At 40.4% G+C, this 24,559-nt stretch overlaps 1 protein-coding gene across 9 annotated transcripts in view; it reads right to left on the bottom strand.

Annotated features, from left to right (window-relative positions):
* The window catches only part of LOC120857930 (PC-esterase domain-containing protein 1B-like), a 201,189-nt gene that overhangs the window by 63,796 nt on the left and 112,834 nt on the right, over positions 1 to 24,559 (bottom strand). For 6 of the 9 annotated variants that reach the window (XR_005719778.1, XR_005719779.1, XM_040233830.1 and 3 more), the window contains exon 4: positions 2,284 to 2,450. The exons of 1 other annotated variant lie outside the window; for it this stretch is intronic. The gene's annotated coding sequence lies outside the window, so the exon portion shown is untranslated. Of the gene's footprint in view, positions 1 to 1,218; positions 1,298 to 2,283; positions 2,451 to 16,519; positions 16,658 to 24,559 lie in introns of those variants that run through there. 2 more of the 9 variants (XM_040233828.1, XM_040233834.1) reach the window with 2 other exon arrangements.

The following is a 24,559-nucleotide window of genomic DNA, read 5'->3' as shown; positions in this document are numbered from 1 at the left end:
GCCTGACACCAGTGGGTACAAGGTTGAGTAAAATATAGTCTCCTTGTTCAGGAGCTCCCTGTCAGTCAGGGAGAAACACAGAAGCAGAGGATTATAATTCAGTGCTGGAAATGCGGTTACAGCCTTATGTTAGGGCATCACTTCTATCACTGAAAAAGGATTTGAAACATCTTAATGAAGATATGAAAATGACTGAAAATAGCACTGTGAAAAGTGGCTTCCGGTTAGACTCTCTTCCTCAAGACATTTGCTTTGTAAAGATAACGAGTGCCCCAAACAGCATCATTTGTTTCATATGTCAGTTGTGCATCACTGTTCCATTCTACCAGTAAATGGAACTACTCTCTATTTTTAAATATTTTTCCAAATTATCATTCACAAAAATCACGCTACTGGTTACTTCTCCTTGCCTTCCTTTCTTTCTCCTTTAGGCTGTTTCTTTCCTTAACACATTTTGTTGTTGAATCTCTGAAATACATTTAAATAAATGAAAATGGAGAACTACAAATTGCTCTTATTTCTCTGATGTTCACCAGCTTAACCTATGAGTCATATGTCAACATTCTGTTTTGTCATGATTTCTAACTGTTGTATAACTGTGGACTTAGTCACTTGATATATTGGTATCAGAAGAAAAAGATTCTGTGTTTATGTTCCATATATGCATTTATTCTTGGTGATGGAAGCTAATTAAATCTCGGGGTAGTTTTAAAATCCATGACAAAAATTGCTAAGAAGAAAGAAATCTCTCTTTGCTGCTGGTTGAATAAACTCTGAGACTATGCAAGGATTCAATTTAAAATCAGTTCTAAACTAATGATCTTATTCCCCAAGTGTGTTGTTCTTCTCAGTAAGTGAGGCCAACATTCACTTAATTGCTCCACAACAGAAATTACAAGGTCATCTGTGATGTCTCCCTTGTCTTCATCCACCCAGAATAGAGCAGATTCTACCTGCTGAGCCACGCTTGGGTCAGTCCCCTGCTCTCCCTACAGCCTGGACCTCAGCTCAGATCTGTAGTCCTGCTTCGGCTTCCTGATTTATCTTCCCAACTATATTCTCTTCTTCCTCTGTCCATTCTCTGACCTACTGTCTTTGCTGTTTCTAAAGTGTAGCTCATACACTTTCACTTCCCTTTCATAGGCTGAATTTAACCTGCTAAATCGTTGTCAAAATTTTTTCTGAAATCAGGCATGTTAGCCAAATACATAGTATTACCTCCGTGAGGCATGCAGATCCCAAAGTGACAAGGCATCTGGGTTTCCTTAGATCACAAGAATAAATAATAATGGACACTTCCTGAGTATAGTATTCTGAGTACTTTGAGTGTATTAATTCCTTTTACAAAGTCAACAGTAATAATCACTGCCATCATTTATTAGGAATCTACTTTCCATCCAGACATTAAGTGTCCATTAGCTGTCACCTTTTACCTTGCTTTTTTGGCCATGAGACATAAGGGGTCTTAGCTTCCTGGCCACAGATTGAACCCATGACCCCTGCAGTGGAATACAGTCTTAACAGAGGAACCACCAGAGAAGCCCCAGTTGTTCCCTTTTAAACCACTCTGCAGGATAAGTTCCTGCCTCCGGGAAGGAGATGAAATGGGGGAAGGATTTCTTAGAGGGTCAGGTGTTGCCCCAGGCCAGTCAGCCAGGAAGTAGTACGGTCCAGGGCCAGCGCACACCCCACAGCCCCTGCTCCCTGCCCACCCTCTGCACTGGGCACCACACCACTTACATGCTTGTAGTGGTGCCGCGCCACGGAAGGTGATGGACATGGAAATTAAAACACCGTGACCAAGACAGGCAGGCTGTTTTGACTTAGGACCTGTGGGGAACAAACCTGGCGCTGAACTGACTTCACCAAGTCCCTCACTTGACGTGTAACTGTTTTGGTTTTGGGCTTGTGTCTGGTTACGGCAGGCTCAGAAGTCCTAGACCTTTGGTGGAGTCATAGAATGTTAGCCTCCAGGATGAAACTGTCTCTTGCAGAGCGTCATTAACCACAGACAAAATTTTAGGAGGAAGTAGGTTAAGAAAAATCTGCAAATCTTGCCTGTCATCTGCTGAGGCTGTCAAACAAAACTAGATGAGGAGCTTATCATGTCTTTAAGTGGGAACCCCCCCCGCCCCCCCCACCAGATGCTTTGTCTGAATAAAATCTCTCGGTGGATGCCTTAAGAACAAGTGGTGTATCCTTCATGGCGGGGGACCAGCTCGCCAGCCTGAGGTAAGTGTTTTACCTTGGCGCTGTGTCTGCTGACGAGGAATGCATACTTACAGGTTCAGGCAAGGACGAGTTCCTTATTGTCCTGTCCAGTCATGGTTTAGTCCCGGAGGAGGAAGAGAGGTCAGGGGGCATACCACACTGTCACTCGTGCTAAGAGGTGAAGAAGGCAGTGGGGAGCTCCTCTTGGCCACTTGCCGATCTGCTGGGTCATCCTCCTCCTATCAGGAGAGAGACGGCACTTCCGTCAGCGGGCTTGGGTGGGGGCAGCCGCCTCAGCCAGCTGGAGAGCATGGCCCTGTGGCCTCGGGCTGCTGGGGAGCTGGCTCGGGCTTCCTCTTTCGTGGAGCTACTTTCATAGAGTCCTGACCCTTTTCTGCGCTCCGGGTTGAGCACGGCTGCTGGCTCCCCACTTCACCTCAACCAATCCCACCCACTTCCTCGGACCAACGCTAGGATTTCCTAATCATTTCTTTTACATTTGGGGACAAAGATCTGAACTAATTTAGCCCTCAGTCTCTCACTTTCTGCTTTAAGTCCTTTTTCTTGGTGTTTGGACCACCGGAGACCATTTAGGACCTGAAAAGATTTTTCCCTGAAGGTTCTCAGCCAGGGACCACCAGGGTCACCTTGGTCTATGCCTTCTCATCATGAGCTTTGGGTTCCCTGTTTGCTGGCATCCCATTCAAAGTCCTTGCCGACCTGAGCCAGGAGACTTTTTGTCCAGATGCCAATGAAGTTGGCTCCAGTTCTTCTGGATGAATCTATCAAAGTCCCTGGGCATTAGGACAGACATCTAGTTACAGGGAAGCAGACACTGCTAAGCTAGCTAGTCCTCTGGAAAGTGCTGGCATTTGGGGACACAGTGGAAGGTGGATGACTCCACTCAAATCTGTTTTTTCACTTTCTTTTCCAACATACCAGGTCCTTTTAAAAACTAGGATTTTTAACGTAATTAATGTAGAGTACAGAACATGAACATACAGTTTTGCCTTGTCTCCAGGAGGCTAAAGGAATGACCAAGGAGAGAAGATATAGAGTAAAACACCCTAGGCCTTATGCCAACTGTTGATCATATTATGGCTCACATTTACTAAGACCTGTCTGCTCCTTCCTCTCTGACCTCCTTTTCCTTCATTTTCATAAAAAAAAAAACCTATTGGCTAGGGAAACTTCCCTGGTGGTCCAGGGTTAAGAATTCACACTTCTACTTCAGGGAGGTATGAGTTCGTTCCTTGGTCACAGACCCAAGGTCTGTATGCCACACAATGTGCCCCTCCCCTAAAAATACTATTGGCTAAATGAATTGCTTACTATAACAATCTATGCTGTGCTGTGCTAAGTCACAGTCAGTCGTATCTGACTCTGCAGTCCTATAGACTGCAGCCAGCCATGCTCTTCCGTCCATAGGATTCTCCAGGCAAGAATACTGGAGTGGGTTGCCATGCCCTCCTCCAGGGGATCTTCCTGACCCAGGGATCGGACCTGTATCTCTTAACGTCTCCTGCATTGGCAGGCGGGTTCTTTACCACTAGTGCCATGTGGGAAGCCCATAACCATCTACATCTAACCTCAATTACAAGGAAGGTGAAATGATTAGGGAGGTAACTGAACTAGGGTATCCAGATTCAACATATAGTATTTACTGCTAAATTAGGGGGAAATGTTATGGCTTGACTGTGGAAATCAGCTTATTTGTAGACAATGAGGCAAGTAAATGAGGAAGAGAACTAGAGCCACCGGAGCCTTTACCTTTAAAAGTCTGACCTGCCTGTCCCAGTCTGTTGGCTCTGGGGGATTAAGGAACCTAGGCAGCAAGTAAGGACGGGGGCTAATCCAGAGCCTGCTACATACTCCAGGAGCACGTCTATGCTTGAGAACCAGCCCAGGAGGTGTAAGCTCCAGTGGCTATAGGGATTAGGTGTGAGATGGAAGAGGATGAATGAGCAGGGTCTATTCTTTGTATGGACACCCATTTTGCATACTAAACATGTAGGAATAGTCTTTGCTTCCTCTAAGAATTGTACAGCCAGCCCTCTCATTTCATGTGTTCCATCTACATCCATAGATTCAACCAACTAAGAATAGAAAATATTATTAAAAAAAAAAAAGAAATTCCTGAAAGTTCCAAAAAGTAAAACTTGAATGGCCCACGTGCTGGCAGCTATTTATATAGCATTTACATTGTATTAGGTATTATAAATAATCCAGAGCATTTAAAGTATATAAGAGGATGGGCATAGGTTATATGGACTTGGTATCTTCTGGGGGTCTTGAAATCAAGCCCCTGTGGATACCAAGTGATGACTATACTGTACTAAAAAAAAAATGATTGAACCTCTTAGATCTCTTATTTACTATTTCTGATAAATACCCCTCTACCACAAGGAAAAAAACAGAAGTGAAAGTATAATGGCAAAATTAAAACTTAATATGTAGCCTCAGTGTTGGAGACATTAGGGAATAGTGGGGATTGTGGCAAACTGGAGAACACATGTATCATCTAAAAGGGCAGAAGCCACTTTGGTCTAGCAGATTGCTTCATGAGAGAACAGGGCTCTAGTATACTTTTTTTTTTTTTTTAAACTTCTGTCTAGATAATGAGGGAGTCAAATTTGAGAAAATATAGAATCAGATCAAACAGGAGCAGTAGGTAGAAGACACAGGAACAGTGAGGACTGCAGGAGCTATAAACGGGCCAGACAGAGAGAATTTTGGAAATATTCTTGCCTTAGAAACAGACACTTTACTTTCCCTTCCAGCTGTAGTAGATACCAGTGACAGCTTCCCATGCAACATCCAGTCTGGCATAGCCTGATAACTTATGTACTTTTGCAATGCAGCATAATTTCTTGATAGGCAAAGTTTTGCACCATTTCAGAGTCTTTCCAACCCAAGAATGGAAGGTGAGATGGTGCTATTGGGTAGCAATTCCCTGTCATGACAAATTTTAACCGTTCTGTTAAGTTTAGAGTTCTTAATGGATTCTCATATCTTTGTCATTGTAGTTCACAGAAATCAAATTCCCAAAGTCTGACTGCCACATAAGAATCTTCTACATGTTTTCATTTTATCTGTGGTGCTTTATATATATATATATATATATATATATATAATTAGATATTTATAACACCGATATGCTCATATTGTAGTTGATCTAAATGGATTTTAATATTTCTTCACAGTTGGGTACAACTCAGTGGCCTGTTTTCAGGTAGAGGGTCAAGTTTACTCAAAGATGCACTTAAAAATATCTGTTTTCTTTGTCAAGGAATAATAATGGTAAGAAAATACTGTTATGTGTTTGTGCTCAGTTGTGTCCAACTGTTTGCCAACCCCATGGATTGTAGCCCACCAGGCTGCTCTGTCCATGGGATTCTGCAGGCAAGAATACTGGAATGGGTTGCCATCTTCCCAACCCAGAGATCGAACCTGCATCTTCTGTGTCTCCTGCATTTCAGGCAGATTCTTTACCCCTGAGCCACTGGGAAAGCCCTAATAAAATGCTGTTAGGGCAGTATTAATAACCATACTATCTAGGACTTTAAAAGGCCTTCCAAGTAACTTCAAACAAATCCATACTTTGTTTTTAAGAACACTGGCGAAGTAGAATTTAAGTGAATAGCTGTGCCTTTTAATCCACGTCTCATGGGCCCTTTACTGTTTAACTGTCCTTATTTTTTTTCTACCTACTCTGTAACAAGCTGAACTGAGATGGAGTAGAGTTATTGGTCTGACACCGCAGGGGAAATCTATAGGCATGTTGTTTCCTGAAATCAGCAAGGCATTTGGCAACACCTACCACTGTAGCACTGTGTGTAAGAGGGAGAAATATGTATGAACTAGATGATAGCACACTTTAGTGCATGCACAATCATCTACATTCAACATATCATGCAACGGTGATTTAGAAAATAGTGAGTAGGAAACCACTATGGGACTAGGCACTGCTCTAGGTTCTACAAGGATAGGAGTAAATATGAACTTTTTTGTAGAGGACAGTGAGAAGCAAACAGAGGTTTTAAAGAAGAAATACACACACACACACACACACTATATGTATAAATACATATATAATTAAAAAAGAGATAACTCTAGACTTGAGTAGAGAATAGACTTCATCCTCAGTGGATACTGCACCATAAAAATAATTTTGAAGTGTCATAGGTGAAAAAGGTTACATTACATATAATATATAAAAATATATGAATAGGCTATTAAGTATAGAGTTCTCATATACACTCCTCCCATCCCCAAAGATTCCCCTATTATTAAATTTTGTATCAGTGTGGTATATTTGCTATAACTGATGAACCAATGTTGATATATTATTTTAACTAAAGAAAGAAAAAAAGAAAGTGAAGTCGCTCAGTCATGTCCAACTCTTTGTGACCCCATGGACTGTAGCCCACCAGGCTCCTCCATCCATGGAATTTTCTAGGCAAGAGTACTGGAGTGGGTTGCCATTTTCTTTTCCAGGGGATCTTCCCAACCCAGGGATCGAACCCAGGTCTCCCACATTACAGGTAGACAATTTACCATCTGAGCCACCAGGGAATTTTGACTAAAGTCATTGCTTTACATTAGGGTTCACTCTGTGTTGTATACTCTGTGGGTTTGGACAAATGTTTATTTCCATGTTTCATGGTGTGATGTATTATCATGTGACTTCATATCATGTATGCACCATTACAGTGTCATATGGAATAGTTCCACTGTCCTAAAAATTCTCTCTGCTGCACCTAGAGCACATCCTCCTCTTCCCCAGAAGGCTTAGCAATCACTAGTCTTTTTATTAGCTTTATAATTTGCATCTTCTGGAATGCCATATGTTAATAGTTGTAGTCATTCAGTGGTAGTCTCTTCTAATTATCAGGCTTCTTTCACTTAGCAATAGGCATTTAAGGTTCATCCATGTCTTTGTGGTTTGATAGTTCATTTTATCACTGAATATTATTCCATTTTATAAATGTACCGCAGTTTGTTTATCTATCCACCTACTAATGGACATCTTGGTTGCTTCCAAGTTCTGGAAATTATGACAGAGCTGTTATAAATATTCAAAAGCAGGCTTTTGTGTGGCCATAATTTTCAACTCATTTGGGTAAATACCAAGGAATATAAATAATGGCTTGTGTGGTAAGGCTAAAAGTATAGCTTTGTAAAAAACTGCCAAACTATCTCTGAAATGGTTGGACCATTTTGCATTCCCAACCAACAATGAAAGTTCCTGTAGTTCAAGATCCTCTCCAGCATTTGGTATTGTCATTACTTTGGATTTTGGCCATTCTAATAGGTGTCCCATTTTTGTTTTAGTTTGTCATTCCCTAATGACATATGATATTCCCTGGTGGCTTAGACAGTAAAGAGTCTGCCTGAAATGTGGGAGACTGGGTTTGATCCCTGAGTTAGGAAGATCTCCTGGAGAAGGAAATGGCAACGCACTCCAGTATTCTTGCCTGGAGAATCCCATGGACGGAGGAGCCTTGTAGGCTACAGGGTTGTAAAGAGTCGGACACGACTGAGCAACTTCACTTTCACTTTCAATGACATATGATGTTGAAGATCTTTTCTTATACTTTTTGACATCTATAGCTTTTTTCTTAAGGTGTTAGATCTTTTGCCCATTTTTAAAGTTAGGTTGTTTATTTTCTTATTATTGAGTTTTGAGAATTGTTTGTACCCTTTAGATACAAGTTCTTAATTAGATACAAGTTTTGTAAATATTTTCCCCTAGTCTATGACATGTCTTTTTAATCATTTAAGAGTGTCTTTTGAAGAGCATACGTTCCCCTGCCCCCTCATAAGTTTTTAATTGTAATAAGTTCCAGTTAATTTTTCTTTCATGGACGGCACTTTTGGTGCTGAATCTAGAAACTCATTGTCAAGCATAAAATAACCTAGATTTTCTCCTTGGTTTATGACCCATTTTTAGTTAATTTTTAAAAAGGTGTGAAGTAAAGTGAAGTCACTCAGTCATATCCGACTCTTTGCGACACCGTGGACTGTAGCCTACCAGCGTCCTCCCATGGGATTTTCCAGGCAAGAGTACTGGAGTGGATTGCCATTTCCTTCTCCAGAGGATCTTCCCCACCCGGGGATCAAACCCGGGTCTCCCACATTGTAGGCAGACGCTTTACCATCTGAGCCACCAGGGAAGTCCTAAAAAAGGTGTGAGGTCTGCATCAATTCCTTCTTTTTCCTTTTTCCTGTGGATGTCCACTTTTTTCACTGCCATTTGTTGAAAAGCTTATCCATTGTTCACTGAATTGCCTTAGCTCCTTTGTCAAAGATAAGTTGATTAGATTTGTGGGGGTCTATTTCTGAGCTATATCAGTTCAGTCGCTCAGTCGTGTCTGACTCTTTGAGACCCCATGAATTGCAGCACGCCAGGCCTCCCTATCCATCACCAACTCCTGGAGTTCACCCAAACTCACGTCCATCGAGTCGGTGATGCCATCCAGCCATCTCATCCTCGGTCGTCCCCTTTTCCTCCTGCCCCCAATCCCTCCCAGCATCAGAGTCTTTCCCAATGAGTCAACTCTTCGCATGAGGTGGCCAAAGTACTGGAGTTTCAGCTTTAGCATCATTCCTTCCAAAGAATACCCAGGACCGATCTCCTTCAGAATGGACTGGTTGGATCTCCTTGCAGTCCAAGGGACTCTCAAGAGTCTTCTCCAACACCACAGTTTAAAAGCATCAATTCTTCGGCGCTCAGCTTTCTTCACAGTCCAACTCTCACATCCATACATGACCACTGGAAAAACCATAGCCTTGACTAGACGGACCTTTGTTGCCAAAGTAATGTCTCTGCTTTTGAATATGCTATCTAGGTTGGTCATAACTTTCCTTCCATGGAGTAAGCGTCTTTTAATTTCATGGCTGCAGTCACTATCTGCAGTGATTTTGGAGCTCAAAAAAATATAGTCTGACACTGTTTCCACTGTTTCCCCATCTATTTCCCATGAAGTGATGGGACCAGATGCCATGATCTTTGTTTTCTGAATGTTGAGCTTTAAGCCAACTTTTTCATTCTCCTCTTTCACTTTCTGCCATAAGGGTGGTGTCATCTGCATATCTGAGGTTATTGATATTTCTCCTGGCAACCTTGATTCCAGCTTGTGCTTCTTCCAGCCCAGCGTTTCTCATGATGTACTCTGCATATACGTTAAATAAGCAGGGTGACAATATACAGCCTTGATGTATTCCTTTTCCTATTTGGAACCAGTCTGAGCTATTTATTTCATGCCATTGATATATTTTTGCCAATTCTTTTGCCAATTCCACATCACTGTAGGTAGAGTAAGAATTAAATTTAGATAGTGGCAGTCCTCAAGATTTGTTCTTCTTCAGTATTGTGTTGGCTATTCTGGGACTTAAGGTTCTCCAATGAACTTTAGAATCAATTTGTCACTAGCCACAAAATAACTTGCTGGTATTTTTATTAGGATTGAGTTACATGTATAGATCAAATTGCAAAGAACTGATATATTGACAATATTCACTCTTGTATCCATGGAATATGTCTCTATTTATATAGATCTTTTATTTCTTTCAAGAATTTTGTAATTTTCATTAGGGAGATCTTGTATTTATTTTTAAAAACTTTTCCTTAAGAATTTCTCTTTTTTCCCTTTCTTTTGTAAATGGTGCTAATGTGAATGGTGTTTGTTTTACATTTCAAATCCAATCATTGTGAATGGGTTTTGGATTTTTTTCAAATATGTCTTCTACATTTATAGGTGTAATCATAAAAAAAAAAACCTTGATGTGATGAATTACATTAATTGATTTTCAAATGTTGAATGAGCCTCATGTACCAGGAATAAATCCTACTTCATCGTGGTGTATATCTTTTTATACATCGTTGGATTTGATTTGCTAATATTTTGTTGAGAATTTTCACATCTATACTTATGAGGTACATTGTTTTCTTTAATGTTTTTGTGTGGTTTTGCTGTTAGGGTAATGCTGGACTCAAAAAATGAGTTAGGAAGTATTCCCTCTGCTTCTATTTCTGGAAGAGATTGTAGAGAATTGGTATCATTTCTTCCTTAAATGTATGGTAGAATTCACCTGGGCCTGGTAGTTTCTCTTCTTGAATATCATTAATTACTAATTGAATTTCCTCAGTCAGTTCAGTTTAGTTCAGTCGCTCAGTCATGTCTGACTCTTTTCCACTCCACGAACTGCAGCATGCCAGGTCTCCCTGTCTATCACCAACTCCCGGAGTTCACTCAAACTCATGTCCATTGAGTCAGTGATGCCATCCAACCATCTCATCCTCTGTCGCCCCCTTCTCCTGCTGCCCTCAATCTTTCCCAGCATCAGACTCTTTTCAAATGAGTCAGCTCTTCGCATCAGGTGGCCAAAATATTGGAGTTTCAGCTTCATCATCAGTCCTTTCAATGCACATCCAGGACTGGTCTCCTTTAGGATGGACTGGTTGGATCTCTTTGCAGTCCAAGGGACTCTCAAGAGTCTTCTCCAACATCACAGTTCAAAAGCATCAATTCTTCTGTGCTCAGCTTTCTTTATAGTCCAACTCTCACATCCATATATGACTATTGGAAAAACCATAGCCTTGAGTAGACAGACCTTTGTTGGCAAAGTAATGTCTCTGCTTTTTAATATGCTGTCTAGGTTCATCATATTTCCTCAATAGATATAGGCTTTTCAGATTGTCTGTTTCTCCTAGGTATGAGTTTTCATAGATTGTGTCTTTCAAAGAAATGGTCCATTTCATCCAAGTTATTGTATTTTGGGGGGGCATAGAGTTGTTAATAATATTCTTTTATTGTTCTTTTAATGTTCATGGGATCAGTAGTGATTGCCCTTCTTTCATTTCTGGTATTAACAGCTTGTATCTTTCCTTTGATTGCATATCATTCTATTTTAATGTGCAATCTTTATTATAAGTGAAAGCAGATGTTTTCATATAGCCAGTTTTGGGGGTTGTTTTTACTTTCTTTTTTGTACCACGTGGCGTGTGGGATTTTAATTCTTCAACCAGGGATTGAACCCATGCCCCCTGCAAGTGGAAGTGTGGAGTCTTAACTGCTGGACTGCCAGGGAAGTTCCCATACAACCAGCTTTATTTGTTTTATAAACTGTACAATTTATGTCCTTTGCTTGTTTTTCTATTTTATCCAAGGCTATGATATACGCAATGTTTACCTTATGCTCTCTCATTCATGTTGCAAATGTTTTTATCCCAGCTTGTTATTTTTCTAATTTTATGTTCATATATTTTCATGCATAAGCTTTAGATAGTCTTTCAGCACTTTTTAAATTGTTTCTTTGTTATCACTGTTGTGCTAAGTAATACCTAACATTCACTAAGTATTTACTATGCATCAGGCATTATACCTATATTATCTATGTTAAACCTCAAAGGATCCTTGTGGTAGGTACTCTTACCTCCGTTTTATGGAAGAAGAGACTGAGGCACAAAACAGTGAGTATGTGATTTCAGGTGAGCAGAGCCAGGATCTGAAGCTAGGCACTCTAACACCAGAAGCGTGTTGTCTGTGTGTGTGCGTGCTCAGTCATGTCTGACTCTTTCCTGATCCCCTGGACTGCAGCCTGCCAGACCCCTCTGTCCATGGGATTTCCCAGGCCAGAATACCGGAGTGGGTTGTCATTTCCCTCTCCAGGGGATCTTCCTGACTTAGGGATTGAATTTGCATCTCCTGCATTGGCAGGTGGATTCTTAACCACAGAGTCATCTGGGAAGCCCCTAATACCAGATACTCAGCTCCTAAGCTTTACTGCTTCCCAGAGAAGTGCTGCAATTGAAGATGGTATGATTTATCTATATTTTTCATGGTATGCATATTTTAAAAAATAACACTCATAACCACTCTACTTTTAAAATGTCAAGATTTCCCCAATTTTATAACATAGAGCTATTTGTCACAGCTCTTGAAAATTTAAAAGAATTCGTTTATTTTGGAACTGGAATTGATACACTATATACTTCAACCTTGTGGGAAATTGGACTGATAGAATATTGGAAGGTATGAGATAAATTGAGACAAATAAAACAATTAATTTTTAAAAAAGACAATTACTATAGGAAACAAGCAAATGATTAAAAAAAAACAACAATGGTCAGAGTACACACAACATTAAGTTGTGAATGCTATTTGCATGGACGTAGTAAAGTGAAAAATGAACATTTAACTACACAATAAAAGTGAATGAAAGGTGAGGAAGTGGAAAATCAGAGAGTAGAACAGACAATTCTAGTTTTGGGGAGATGCTATATCCAAATGAATTTAGAAGAACAATCAGAGGAGGAAGAAAGGAATAGCCTTACAGCCATTAATATTTTGATGGGGCTTAAGATAAACGTAATGAATATGGAGAGAGATTATTTCACTTTCTCATAATCTCCATTTTCTCCCTCGAAACATAGTGAAAAGAAAGTGAAACTTGCTCAGTCATTTCCAACTCTTTGTGATCCCATGGACTATACAGTCCATGGAATTCTCTAGGCCAGAATACTGGAGTGGGTAGCCTTTCCCTTCTCCAGGGGATCTTTCCAACCGAGGATCGAACCCAGGTCTCCCGCATTCCAGGTGGATTCTTTACCAGCTGAGCCACAAGGAAGCCCAAGAATACTGAAGTGGGTAGCCTACCCCTTCTCCAGTGGATCTTCCCAACCCAGGAATCGAACTGGGGTCTCCTGCATTGCAGGTGGATTCTTTACCAACTGAGCTATGAGGGAAGCCTCCTTCAGACACAGCTCTATTTCAAAAAGATTTTAAAAAGTTTTTTTTCCTCTCATTCAAGAATACATCTTCACTTGACGAGTTAAATACATAAGGCTAATAAATAATTCACAATACTCAAATGAAGACTAACTTTAAATGGAATTACAAAACAGAATAAATGCACAATGTTATTTTTGAAGAGATCAATTTCATATACTATCAAGTTTTGCCACATTGTACCTTTCCCTGTCTCATTAAAACCCTGGCCATATGTCACTGCTTTCCCATCTAAGGAATGTCCGATCTTTTAATAGCACATGGAACTTCTACCAGAGTGACCTTTCTTTTTGGCAGGTCATCTGACGATATTAACCGGAGTACTTTGTTCCCAGAAGAGCAGGAAACCTTAATATTCAGAGAAGCTTTATTGTTGAAATGATCTGAGCAGACTGCCAAAATGACTGACTTCCTTTCCTCTGAAGAAGTTTCTCTTGTGTTTGTAATAAGTAAATATCAAAGGGACATTTATGGGTCTAAGCAAGTTCCAGTACTTGTAAAGAGGGCGACCCCTGAGATGAGGCAGGCAGTTGGGAGAGAGATCTGTTTCAGGGGCATGGGAGGAAGTTTTCTGAAGGATGCTGGCAGCAAAGGGCCAGCAGCCAGGACTACAGGGAGGTCTTAACATGACTAAGTATCCCTACCTGTGACAGAGCACAGTCAGAGCATATCAGAAGCAGGTGATAGTCAATGTCAAGGTAGGAAGGCAGGAAACCAGGAATGCAGTTTAGAGCAATCTAGGCCACAGCCCCAGAGAAACTGAGCAATGAAATGAGCTAAAACAACAACTCAGGAGAACAAGTGCAGTGATCAGAACTGGGTCCCCAATAGCAGACTCTCAAATACAGTCGTAAATGAAATCAATAAACAAGGGTAGAATCCTGGAAACTATCCAGTTGCCTCATATGATTTATAGGACTAGAGAAGTATGTTGCTCTTCATACCAAAATTTATGTTAAAAGGTGAAAACACAATTCTAACTTCCCAGTGAACCATGATTTAAGCTACACAAGGCTGAGTGCATGGAAATATGTCTTTGTCTCTAAGAGAGATTATAACAAATGCTTGCAATTTAGAAAAGTCACCCATAATTTTTAATATTTTTTGTTTTTGGAGGTAAGCCAAAATTCCAAATCTATACTATCCATTGCAGTAATCGAGATGAGTGAAGGAGGTGACAATGGAGGGAATGGGGATAGGGTGATGGACTGAGCAGTTACAGGAGGGCAGTAGGGGATAGGCAAGGATCACAAGCAGGGAAATGCTGTACAGAATGGATCCTTGGTGTTAGAAGATAGACTGAGGCATATTAAAATTTCTTAGCTTCTTTGAGCAAAAATCAGAATGGAGCAGCACCAGGCCAGAAGCAGTTGAGACCTCCACCAACAGGGGCTCCAGAAAAGACTAGAGAAAAAAGGTGGAAGCAAAGCAATAAATTAGTGGTTGGCTATAGCTTGAAACCTAATTGACTGCTTGTGGTTGGTTGTTCTTAGGTCTTGATTTCATAACCACAAGGCATTTACAGGCTTTGATTTGGGTTTGCTTACATAGGCAACCACTGGCATTGGTGCCACCTGTCTTAATGGTTTCTCTGTAGAGTTAATTTAACACTGGTTTCTGGATTGTCTCAGACAACTGAGTGAACAAGGATGCCAGCACAGAGTAGGGACAATCTGATGCTTGGAGTCAAAAGCTGACCAGTTCTGTGTGAACTTGTGTCAATTACTTAACCTCTCTCAGCCTTTATCTGTAAAAACAAACTAATTCTACTTACAAAGTTGTTGTGAGAACTAAATGAGAGATCATACCATTCACTTGACACATATACTGAGTGTCGTATTAATTGCCAAATCCTGCATTCGAAGTCCAGTGTGCTGGGAGAGACAGCAACAGCAATCAACACACTACAGAGGGCAAGTGCCAAGTGCTAAAATATCAGTGTCCACAGAGTGTTCGAGGAGCCCAGAATCAGGCACTCTGCACACAGATGGAGGGAGAGGGGACTGGGTATTTGAGTGAGGCTTGAATGAATATATTTCAACCAAAATGCATTTCCCTTGTGACCATGAACAAATTAATCGCCTCAGTTTCCTCATTAGAGATAATAATAGTAACCATCCCAAGGAGTGATTATGAGGGCTAATTAATCCTGAAGTATGCTAATCCCTGAAGAATGCTCACTTACAGGGCCTGGTACACAGCAAATACTTCATCAATGTTGGCTGTTTTTATTAACATTATGACTATGGAGAACTCCGGGAGTCAGCATCTCTGAGGAACTCAATGATATATCAAGGTCACAGCTAGTTAACAGCAGAGACTAGACTAGAGACCAGGTCACAGTTTTATGCTCAAAGTAGAAGTAGAGTTCTAGACTCATCCATCCTGCTTTTTCTCCTGGAGATTCTAAAGAGAGTGCTGTAACGTGGAGACTTTGGCAACTGTTCCCAAAGGGAAGTTCTGAATGAAATCATGTAACACTTGAATAAGCTCATATATAGAAGGATTGTCCACTTTGACAGGCAATCAGTCTGCAGTACATATAAATTCACTTTTTCTTGTACTGGACATCTTTGGTTTTGCTTTTGTTTTCTTAGTTCCCAGTCTACATATTTTTCTTATTTCAATCTTCTAACCTTATTCTCTGAAGCCTGTTTGATTTTCATATCAAAGGAAAATTAAAGCAAGAAGAATAGGTTCTATTTGTAATCAACATCCATTTACTGTTCATTGTGGTTCAGAGGCTCTTTGCCAGGACTATGGAAAGAGCCAAAGGATAGACAGATAGCTTCCATCTTTGAGACAGTTATCATTTTAAGTAAACCAGATCTACAGGCAATGAGAAAACAATAATTCTAGAATAACATATACATATTCCATAGTCATATGGGGTAGGTTGGAGACAAAGTCAACTGGTGTTGTATTAGGCAGGAGCTAAGGAGGATGTATGGAGAAAAAAAGAATCATGTCTTTGGCCAGTACTGTGCTGGGAATTCTGTATAGTATCTGGATGATTCTGAGCCAGCTCTAAAAATGGTAAAAAGATCGGCAAAGAGAAAGGCAGGCAGTGGTTTTCATTAGGATCACCTGGTACGGGCAAACAAACCTGCACGCAGCCTCCACCCTCAGAGATTCTGCTTCCTTCTTCCCTGGACAGGGAGCTCAGATCTCCACACTCTATGAAAGCTCCCAGGTGGTTCTATGTGCAACCAAGGCTGAGAATCTCTGCATTGAGGCAAAGACTAGATGTATGCATAGAGAGCTAATGCCTATGAATGTGTTTTCTAAATCATACTATACTGTGGGAATAAAGACTCATCATTGTTTTTCTGTGTGGAGTTTATACCGAGAGAGTTCCTCAAATGACACTGAACTAGTGTACTTCAAGCGTGTTGCTTGTACACTTCAAGCAGAATTAGGAGCATGCTGTATTGAAGCAGGCATGTGGGTCTGTGGGGAGGAGGGGGAGGGTGACCAAGAGAAGTGCCAGGCTGAGGCTGGAGGAACTGACTCACAAGCTCGAGTCTGTGGATTCCAGGTTGCGGCAGCAGAACGTTATGCCCAGGGCTTGCCAGACATCTCCAGAGCTTTCTGTTTGGAAATTTCAAGGAGGCTTATTTTGTCGTGGAGCTAGTTGCCGTGAAAGTGCCGAGCTGGAGAGGAACAGAAGATGGGATTCAAGAGTTTGACTCGTAGTCCATGGCCATTAAGTGTTTGCTAAAATGAAGACAAACTGTGGGATGACAGCATAGCACTGAAAAGAAGCGAAGGTCTCGCAAATCAGATCAGCCTGTTTGGATCTGACGCTAGTGGCAGCAGGAAGCCACCAGGTAGCTTTGAACAGTGTTTAAGGACCGGTAAACTACTGAAAAGCGAAGAAATACATGTGTCCAAGTCTATTCATCCCTTAAGAGGACTTTAAAGAAGAGCAGTTTCATCATGAGAACAGTAGTCACTCTAATGGTTTATTTAGGCAAGATCATGGACTCTTGTTTTCTGAACAGGGTTGCACCTTCCGGTTAGGCAGGCTGTTCACGGCACAAGAGCTGGTCTTAACAATAGAGCTGGTCCTGAGATCGGTCTGTCCTGAGCCGCTAGGGCTGCATCTGCCTTTTCTCAGTGCACACAAAGGCACCCATGCAGTAGTGGCAGCCCATCTCTAAAAGTCCGAAGACGGTGTATGCTCTTCTACTCAGGCAGCCTCGTAAGGTCGCTTCCTGACTCAGGCAGGAAGCCAGTGATGTGAAAAATAAAGTGGAAGAAGAGGAGAAGAATGGTCAAAATGTAAGAAGAAACGAAAAAGAACAGCAGAGTGAGGTCCTAAGATAGGTGAAGGCTCTCCTTAAATCTTTCGTGAGTAAACTCGGAGACAAAGTTCACCATGACCTATTAAATGGCAGAAATGAAAACAGACAAAATGTCACATGCAGGCATTTTGCAGTAAGAAGCAACATGAATCTGGGACCTAAAATCCAGCGATTGTATAACCAGGCCTAGAAAAAGTCCATTTTACCAGCAGTAAGTCTCTTTTTAGGGAGAACATGTAATATGAGTATGTTTCCAAAGTTCCTCTGCACTTCTTTTCACTTTCACCCCAAATCCCTTCCTCCCCAGCCCACTTGAGCCCCACAGTGGGACAGGGCGGCCACTGCTTATGTTCCACATGCTACGTTTGGATGCTGGGTTTCCATATGATGTCCACATCTGCAACACTCTGCCACTCTCACCTCTAACTGCCAACTCTTCTGGTACACAGTTAGAAAAGGAAGTCCTTAACTCTCACAAGCAGTTTGGTCTTGAAACTACCTAAGAAATGTCTCAAGTTTCCTTCCATTTCAAAGGAAAGCAGAATTTGCATACTAGAAATGGAGCTCACAATACCTAAGCAAAGAATTCCATCAAGATAAATCAGGTTAGTTCAAAGGGTATTTGCCTTATGGGTCACAGTATATCCCATGCTTTTCCATAGACCAAGAGGACCTGTGGTCACCCCTCTGGATTCCTATCCCTACAAGGCTTTTGCATGGAACATCACTGGTTCTTAGAGTTCCAGCTGAGGAATTTATAACATGATCTGTTTTCCTTGGGATTAGCCTTTAAAAATTTATTTATTCAGCCAACATTTAATACATTCCCCAACTGTGTTAGATGCTGGGAACACGAAATTCACTAAAGAATTGCTACTGCTTCCAAAATCCTTATTTAGTAAGGGGAGACAGACATTTAACTTAATAAATGCCACAAAATGCTCTGGTGCTGTGAAAGATGTTATGTCTGGGAAAGAGAGGGGACACAAAGGGTGAGGAGAAAACTGTGGAAATAAAGTGTCTACGGGTCAAAGAGCTTGATGCAGATAGAAGGAAGAAAGATGCAGGTAGATCCAGTTGACCAACTGAAGTCCTATCCTTGGAGAAGGTGGGATGAAGCATAGGTCCAGGTAGAAGAGGTGGCAGATGGGGCCAGCGGAAGTGTAACCCATAAAGCCACAGTCTTTACAAAACTTGACCTCCACAGGATGAATCTATAATTCCCAGATATGCCTGCAAGGAAGCCGATTTAATGTTGAAGAGGAATTCCAGAATGCCTAGAGTTGGGGGTTGCTTGGGAGATGGAATGCTCAGAAAACTACCCCCACCCCCATCACCTCTGGTCCTCAGAACTGAATTCCTGAGCATGTTTAGTCTCTGTCTTAGCTGTGAAAAAATAGATTTTAAGGCACTGATTTTTAAACATTTTACTCTTTAAGGCTGGATTTAATTCTTCAAGCCTGCCACTGAATGAAGATGAAAAATACATCTCATCTCTATACAATGCTGCTGACAGTTAAAATAACATCCTTGTTTCTCTCTTTCTCCTTTACTCTCTCCCTTTTTGTAACTGGGTTAATAATTCCCTTGGACTAGGGAGAAGAGATTTTCATTAGTACCCGATCATTTCACCCGTCTTTTCTTCCTGAGATTTCCAGTTCCTTGACACTTGATTTTCTTTAAAATTTCCATCCCTCTCTTAGTTTTTCATATGTTCCCATGGCCTGTCTCTGTAAATATTAACCTTCGCTTTTCTAACTTCTTACCTGGAACCCTCTACCTGGATCCCTTGCTTAAATTTTTCTTCTGTTCATCCATCCTTTCTTTCTTATTGAAATAGAGTTGAAATACAATATTATGTTAGTTTCAGGGTACAATATAGTGATTCATTTAAATACATTATAGATGATCGCTACAATAAGTCTAGTAACCATCTGCTCCCGTAAAACACTATTACAGTACCATTGACGATATTCCCTATGCTATAGAGTTCATCCCCGTGACTTATGTATTTTATAACTAGAAGTTTGTACCTCTTAATTCCCTTCATCTGTTTAGCGGCCCCCTCCCCTCTGGCAACCATCATTTTTTTTTACGAGTCTGTTTTGGTTCTGTTTTTTTAGAGTCCACATACGATTGAAATCATATGGTGACTGTCTTTGAGTTATTTCACTTGGCATAATATCCTTTAGATTTATCCATGATGTTGCAATTGGCGAAATTTCATTCTTTTTTATGGGTGGGTAATATTCCTCTGTGTGTGTGTGATTTCTTCTTTATCCATTCCTCGGTGGATGGACATTTAGGTTGCTTCCGTATCTCAGCTATTGTAAATAATACTGCAGTGAACATACAGGTGCACATATCTATTTGAATTAGTGTTTTGTTTTCCTCAGGGAATACACAGATGTGAAAATGCTGGATCATATGTAGTTCTATTTTTAATTCTTTGAGGAATCTCCATGCTATTTTCCGTGGTGGCTGCACCAACTTACAATCCTACCAATAGTGAGGCTTCCCTTCAATACATCTTCATCAATACTTATTATTTTTAGTTGTCTTTTTGATGATAGTCATCCTGAGAGGTGTCAGGTGATATCTCACTGTGATTTTGATTTACATTTCCCTGATAATTAGTGATGTTGAGCATCTTTTCATGGGTTTGTTGTCCATCTATATGTCTCCTTTGCAGAAATGTCTATCCTTTGCCCATTTAAAAATTATACTTCTTATTTGTTGTTGGGTTGTATGTGTTCTTTATATATTCTGGGTATTAAATCCTTTTTTGGATAGGGATGCAGATCTTTTTTCAAGTGTTATTTGTTTTTTTTGGATTGATCTCTTCATCATTATGTAATACCTTCTCTCTTTGTCCAGTCTTTGTTTTAAAGTCTATTTTGTCTAAGTAGTGCTACCCCAGCTTTCTTTTCATTTTTATTTACATGAAATATCTTTCTCCATCTCCTCACTTTCCATCTGTGTGTCTTTAGATTTGAAGTGAGTTTCTTATAGGCAGTATATATGTAGGTCTCTCTCTCTCTATCATTATCATTATTATTTTAGCCATTCTATCTTTTTTGGGAGCATTTACTCCAGTTGTATTTAAAGTAATTACTGATACATATATTATTGCCTTTTATGGCCATTGCTGTGCAATTTTGGTTGTTTTTGCAGCTCTTCTCTTCCTTCTTCTCGATTCTCTTTCCTTATTACTTAATAACTGTCTTTAGTGTTACATTTGGATTCTGTTCTTTTTAAAGAAATTATTTTTTTAAAGAGTTTATTTATTTGACATGTACACACTGTTACACTTACTTATATGTATTTTTGGCTGCTCTTGGTCTTCCTTGCTGCCTGCAGACTTTCTCTGGTTGTGGAGGGCAGGGGCTACTCTCTCATGGCAGTGCATGGGCTTCTCATTGCCGTGGTTTCTCCTGTTGCAGAGAACAGGCTCTCGCTCAGGAGCTTCAGTAATTGTGGGCTCAGTAGTTCCGACCTGCTAGCTCTAGGGTATGCTGGCTTCAGAAGCTGCAGCACAGGGGCTCGTTAGCAGTGGTTTGCAGGCCCTGGAGTGTGCAGGCTTCAGTAATTGTGGCACATGAGCTTAGTTGCTCTGTGACATGCGACATGTTTCCAGACCCGGGATCAAACCAGTGTCTCCTGCGTTGGCAGGTGGAGTCCTATCCACTGCATCACCAGGGAAGTTCTTCATTTTTTGTTTATCTTTGTAGGTTTTTTAATTTGTGGTTACCATGAGGTTCATGAATAACAACCTATATATAGAGAGAGATATCTCCTTTAAGTTGATGATCTCTTAAGCTGAATAAATTCCAACAGCTCTACGTTTTTAGTCCTCTCATTATGTTTTATATTTTTGACATCATATTTTACATTTTTTAATTTTTCTGTATCCTTTAACTTACTGTAGGTATTGATAACTTTACTACTTCTGTTTTTTAACCTTCCTACTATCTTTATAAGTTGCTGACCTTTACTATATGTTTGCCTTTACCATGAGACTTTTCCTTTCACAGTTTTCTTATTTCTAATTGTGGCCTTTTCTTTTCTGCCTAAAGAAGTTCCTTTACTACTTCTTATAATTCTGGTTTAGTGGTGCTGAACTCTTTTAGCTTTTGCTTGTTGATGACACTCTTTATCTCTCTTTCAATTCTGAAGGATAACCTTGCTGGGTAGAGTATTATTGGTTTTAGTTCTTTCCTTTCATCACTTTGAATGTATAGCTCCTCTCCCTCTGGCCTGCAGTGTTTCTGCTGAAAAGTCAGCCAGTGGTCTTGCAGTGCATGCTACGTTGCTTCAGTCATATCTGACTCTTTGCAATCCCATGAACCATAGCCCGCCATGCTCCTCTATCCATGGGGATTCTCCAGGCAAGAATACTGGAGCAGGTTGCCATGCCCTCCTCCAGGGGATCTTCTCAACACAGGGATCTAACTCACGTCTCTTACATCCCCGGCATTGGCAGGTAGATTCTTTACGGCTAGTGCCACCTGGGAAGTCCAGTCTTGTGGGAGTTCCCTTGTATGAAACTTGTTGCTTTCTCTTGCTGCTTTTAAGATTTTCTGTTTATCGTTCATATGACATTTTAATTACAAAGTGTCTTGGTATGGTCCTTTTTGGGCTCATCTTATTTGAGACTTTGTGCTTCCTGGACCTCAATGTCTGTTTTTTCCCCCAGATTAGGTAAGGTTTCAGCTATTATTTCTTCAGATAACTTCTGTGTGCTCTTATGTTTGTTTCTCTTCTCCTTCTGAGACCTCCATAATACAAATGTTAGTATGCCTGATGTTGTCGCAGAAGTTCCTTCAAGTACTCTTCTTTTTTTTAATTTCTTTTTTTCTGTTCTGTTCAGCTTGGTTGATTTCCACTAATATGTCTTCTATATCACTGATCTATTCTTCTGTTTAATCTAATCTACTTTGATTCCCTCTTGTGCTTTTTGATTTGATTTTTTAATTATTGTATTCTTCAGCTCTGATCTGTCTTTCTTCTTCTTTTTTTTTTAAATTGTATTCTGACTCTTCTTTAAAATTCTCACTGTGTTCATCCATTCTTCTCTTGAGATCAGTGATGATCATTACCCTTAAAATATTGAGGAGGTTTCTTATCTCCATTTCACTTAGTTCTTTCTCTGAGGTTTTATCTTATTCCTTTGTTTGAAATGTATTCCTCTGTTTCCCTATTTTGCCTAGTCTCGTATTTTATTTCTGTGTATTCCGTAGGTCCATTTCATCTCTTTCTTTTTTTAAAAAATAATTCTATTTATTTATTTTGGCTGTGCTGGGTATTCATTGCTGCTCAGGCTTTTCTCTAGTTGTGGCAAGTGGGGGCCACTTTCTAGTTGTACTGTGTGGGTTTTGCATTGTGGTGCCTTCTTTTGCTGTGGAACATGGGCTCTAAGGTGTGTGGACTTTAGTAGCTGTGGCACCTGGGCTCAGTAGTTGCAGTTTCTGGGTGCCAGAGCACAGGCTCAGTAGTTGTGGTGCAAAGGCTTAGTTGCTCCGCAGCATGTGGGATCTTCCCGGGCCAGCCATGGGACCCATGTCTCCTGAACTGTCAGGCAGATTCTTTACCACTGAGCCACCAGGGAAACCCCCACACCCCTGTTTCATCTCTTGATCTTGGAGAAGGAGCCTTATATAGAAGAGGTCCTATTTCAAATACAGTCATATCCACTGATACCTGGGGTTAGGACTTCATCATATCATTTTGGAGGACACAGTTCAACCCACAAGGCTTTCTGTCCTTTTCACTTTATCTTCTTGGAAGTACAGTAGCTATCTTATGACTATGAGGCTATAAGTATGAAAAGAGTTTACCATCTAAAGAGAGAGGAAAGGAAAGCTAAGGCAACAATAGGTACCTAACAGCATCACAGCACAGTCACACTACCATTTACTTCTAGACCTCTTGGTCTGTTAGAAAATGACTCTGAGCTATTAAGTGACTGTCAGGCTTTCTGTCACCTGTAGTAAAAACCGTGCTAATGGATACACCAAGATTTCCCTAGTTCATGACAAAAGTAGAAAAATAATTAAGTTAGTAAAATTTTCATAGAGCAAGCCTCATTTAATATAAAGGATTTTAAACATTCTGAAGTTAAATCATTCTCACTTTTTTGTTGTTAAAATATCCTTTCTTTTATGAAATGAAGGTGATTGTAGAATGTTATTTGTTTTTAGCATCCTTACTTGGAGAAGGAAGGAAGAGAGGGAGGGAGGGAGAAATGAATGAATGTGCGAATGGATGAGAGAGAAAAATTTTCGGAAAGTTAGTCATTCTTTAATTTTCAAAAAGTCTTTACTTTTTGCTTTGGAAACCCAGAAGTCTGAGAAGAACGCTGCTGAACTTTCCTTGAAACCTAGAATTAGTGATGTGCTGGAGCCTCAGGCACCAGCTCATGAGAGTAGATGGTTGAATTTCCAGAAGTGGCTTAACATCACCTTGGTAACTTGAAATCTGACATGGTGGGAGTATTTGCATAATAGAAATCTGTAAGTGCTATAAATCCAGTCCCCTTTCCCTGAGCTGGTTGTTTTCCAGTACCAAATTTCCCCAAACCTGCCTCGTACAGGTGTCCAGGGGATAAGCATGCAAGGGACAACTCATACCAACTAAAACACACATGAGATTGAGACAGACCTATTTACCAATTTAAAATTTCATAATATAAAATATTCTCTGTCATTGCTTGTTGAGTTATCTGATAGTCCATTTCCCTCGTGAAAATATTAGCTCTGCTTTGGAAGGAACCACATCTGTTCTATTCACAGTATCCTCACTGCCTGTCACAGTACAGAGTGGGCTCTGGGGTCCTTATTATCCTAGGAATCATTATCAGATATCCCACAGTCAGTAGGATGCTTAGGGAATCAGAAGTTATTGTAACATAAAAATATTTACCAGTGAGGGGTCTGTAGACAGACAAATCCTTGTCTTCATCAGGTGCACATTCTAAGATGACTGAGTGGAAAATGCTAGTTAACAAAAGTACTGTGTAATTTCAAACAGTCATGACAGTGTGAATTTTAAACAATCTGCTATAATATGTTCAGTGAAACACTGGTTCAGTGGAAAGTTGAAAAAACTTTAAATGATTCTGTAGCCAAAACATGTGGGGAATTTTGGTTAAGCCAAGTTAAGTCAGTGTCTTTACTGCTAAACTTCTCAGAACCTTTAATATGACATTGTGAATCTTTTAAATTAATTTTTCTTGGGATATAGTTGCCT

Source organism: Oryx dammah, unplaced genomic scaffold, assembly GCF_014754425.2.
Source record: "Oryx dammah isolate SB20612 unplaced genomic scaffold, SCBI_Odam_1.1 HiC_scaffold_29, whole genome shotgun sequence".
Classification (NCBI taxonomy): domain Eukaryota; kingdom Metazoa; phylum Chordata; class Mammalia; order Artiodactyla; family Bovidae; genus Oryx; species Oryx dammah.
Note: the sequence above shows the minus strand (reverse complement) of the source record. Positions and strands in the feature narration are given on the sequence as shown.